The 3,590-nt window shown below is 45.6% G+C and overlaps 1 pseudogene across 1 annotated transcript; it reads right to left on the bottom strand.

Annotated features, from left to right (window-relative positions):
* Positions 1-1,538: 1,538 nt before the first annotated feature.
* LOC309847250 (putative olfactory receptor 2B8 pseudogene) lies at positions 1,539-2,415 on the bottom strand (annotated as a pseudogene). The gene has a single exon. The product of its transcript is annotated as a putative olfactory receptor 2B8 pseudogene (transcript).
* Between the last annotated feature and the right edge of the window lie 1,175 nt (positions 2,416-3,590).

The raw sequence follows: 3,590 nt of genomic DNA, 5'->3' as shown, positions 1-3,590 counted from the left end.
TGTTCAACAGTATTATTTTCTGGAAAATCCAAATTAAAAGCACAATGAGATACCATCACACCCATACAAGAATGGCTAAAATTAGACTGACCATAGCAAGTGTCAAGGAGGATGTTGAGCAGAAGGAACAGTTATATTAGCCAGGGTTCTCAGAGGCAGAGAACCCAAGAGACACTTGTGCAGAGTTAGAGGGTCAGTTCCTGCTGGAGAGCTCCTTTCGGCTGCCTCACAGCCCGTCCTAGGTATTTCTGACTCCCAGCCTCCCCAATATCCCACCGGCCAAGCCCCTGCAACAGATCTCTTAATATCTGTCTTCTAGTGGCTTCATTTCTCTGACTGACCCTACCTATTGACTTCTTGGAAAGTAGATTTCCCCCAGAGTCTGAACATGTCAGGCACTGTTCAGGATGCTGAGGACATGTTGTAAAAGGTCTGATGACAAGAGACAGGAAACAATGACAGGAGAGAGAGATAGCATGTCCCATGGATATGAGGGTGGGGCATGTAAAAAGTGGGGTGGTGGGTGGTCAGGTAGGTTCCACAGGAAGGTCATCTGAGCCAGACTTGGAGAAGAGGGAGAAAGGTCTGATGATAGCTAGGCAGAGAGCACTCAGTGAAGAGGGAAGCAAATGTCCCTTCAGACCCCCGGGAAAGTGGTGTCTGCAGCATGGCCAGGGAGAACAGAGTGACTGATGACCTCTGTGTTGGAGCACGGGCCCAAAGGGGATTATCACAACTCTATGTTTTACAGCAAGCTTTGGAAAATCATCAGCCTGCTGGAACAGAGAAGAGAAATTATCTGACCTACACCCTTTAAAGAAGTTCCTTGAGGAAGGAGGGAGACCAGGGTGAGTCCATGGCACTTAGAGACCTTGGTGGCCGGCATCAGCATGGTAGCTTCCGAGGTTGTAGAAAGCAGCCCTTGGATTTCTGATGTATTTGATGACAAAAGCAAGAGACATTTTCTATTGACCAGTGTGGGCTCTGAAGAAGAGAAGTGTGGCATATGTTCTTGGTGGTGTTCTAGGAAACCAGAAGGATGGAGTGGGAGGGAATGGGAAGCCTCTGTGAGAACCATCCTTGAGTGGTGGCTTGCAGCGTTGACCATGTGAAATTTGAGATGCTCACTAGACACATAATTGTAGGCATCTATTAATCAATTAGACTTCAGGGAACCAGTAAGTCCAGGTAATCATTCACTTGTCCAAAACCGCAGAATGTCCGGCATGATGAGTGAACCACTGGGAAACACTCTGGATGCTGAATTATGATGGGTCAATATGGGCTTATCAGCTGTAACAAATGTACCATCTGGGGAAGCCACATGAATCCATGAACTTCTATTTTGAGCACCTGCTTGCACTTAAAAAATGAGGTAAGTAAATTCCCTTGAGAGTTGTCAAGGGAAATTGTGGGTGATATGTACAAGACACAAGCATCCTAATGGCTCTGGTATTCAAAGTCTTCCATCAAAAGGTCTTCCCCATCTAGTCATCTGGAGTCATGGCCCCTCCAAAGAATCTTCTTCCCAGATCCCATCACACCCTTTTCCTCAGCATATATATGAGGGGGTCGCCCATGGGGGTGATGACAGTGTAGGAGAGAGAAATGAACTTGCTCTGATCCTGGAAGTAGTTGTTGCTGGGTTGAAGGTAAGCATAGATGGTCATACCATAGAACAGGGAGACCACTGTGAGCTGGGAACCACATGCCCAAAACACTTTCCTCTACCCTGCAGCTGACCTTCTTCTTAAGACAATCTGACTGTAGGAGAATGTCATTAATGCCACAGGTATAAGGAGAATGATCACGGTGACAAAGCATTTCTCTGACTCATACACAGTGGTGTTAACACAGGCAATCTTGAGCAGCCAGGGTACCTCACAAAAGAAGTGATCTAGTTTATTTCTCCCACAAAGTAGTACAAGGAAGATGAGCACTGTCTGCAATGAGGAGTTGGCAAAACCAAGGAACCACGATGCAGAAGCCAGCGGGGCACAGAGACGGGGTACATGATCACTGTGTAGTGCAGGCACCTGTGGGTGGCTACATAGAGGTCAAATGCTTGATCCCTATGATAATGCATTCTGCGCCTCTCAACCCTGGAGAGAGGAATAGCTGAACTACACAGCCACCAAACAAGATAGATTTGTCTAGTGTCCGGAGATTAGCCAGGAGCCGCGGGACAGTGCTGGTCGTGTAACACAGGTCCAGAAAGCTTAGATTGGAGAGGGAAAAGTACACAGGAGTCTAAAGACATGCGCCCAGCTGGGACCATGCAATGATGGTGTTTCCCAGCAGAGTGAACATAAAGGAGATCAGAAGAACCACAGAGAGGACTAGCTCCAGCTGACGTTGCTCAGAAAAACCTTTCAGGATAAACCCAGTGAAAGAGCTGCCAGTTTTCTGTTCCATCCTCTGTTAGCTCATACTTCCTGTCAAGACCAAGCATTTAGCTCCTTTCTCCTTTTCACCACCATCCTGGTGTGTGTGTGGTTGACTGTTCCTTGCCACACAGTCTCACAGGACTTTCAGAATCAAGCTTTTCCTGGCCAAGAAACAAAAACAGAACAGTCCCATTCCCCAGTGGGTTCAGATGAAAACTGATAATAAAATCAGGTACAACTCTAAGAGGAGGCACTGGAGAACCAGGCTATGGTTACACCCTGTAAGGCATTGCACATCATGAGACACATACTTAACTGGCACACATAGTTAAGCTCCATGAAGATCACATGTCCCTAGCTTATCAAACTGTAAATATCCCTCCTACCTGGCCAACTGATATGTTTTGTCAGGGAAACGATTTTTCTATGTTACTGTGCCTCTATACCAGTAGACTCGTTCCGTAATAAATGTGAGACCTTTCAGCTGAATGGCCCCTGTGTTCTGATTTATGAAGTACTGAATTCCCACTCATGTCAGAGCTCACATAGCACTGTCCCATAGAACTTTCCAAGTATTTAAAGTGGGCTGGGGGCGCCTGGGTGGTTCAGTCAGGTAGGTGTCATGATCTTGGGGTCCTGGGACTAGGCTTATCGTTCAGCAGGTGTCTACTTGTACCTGTCCCTCTGTCTCTCCCCTGGCTCATGTTCTCTCTTCATCTCTCTCAAATAGGTAAGTAAGTAAAATCTTAAAAAGAAAAAGACCAAGCATTTAGCAATTTTTTTCTAAAGATTTATTGATTTATTGTAGAGAGAGAGAGAGAGGGAGCACATACACAGGGGATGGGGCAGAAGTAGAGGCAGAGAATCTCAAGCAAGCTCCAACTCCCTGCTGAGCACAGAGCCCAACGTGGGGGTTGATCTCACCACCCAGAGATCACAACCTGAGCCAAGATAAAAAATTGAACGCTTTATGGACTGAGCCAAGCAGGAGTCCCAAGCATTTAGCAATTTTTAAAAGAAATCTTAAGAAAAAAAAAAAAAAGTTGGCGGGGGTGGATTTATCATAAGACATGGTCATGGGACTTCTCAGTAAGTATTGAATAAATGATGTACTCATTGAAATTACATAGCTTATACTAATTCAGTTCCACATTACCATAAAAAGGAAATCATGATTTAATATACAAAGGTCAAATAATGGAC

Source organism: Mustela nivalis (genome assembly GCF_964662115.1).
Source record: "Mustela nivalis genome assembly, chromosome: 13".
NCBI classification, from domain to species: Eukaryota; Metazoa; Chordata; class Mammalia; order Carnivora; family Mustelidae; genus Mustela; species Mustela nivalis.
This window is presented reverse-complemented; position numbering and strand designations above follow the sequence as displayed.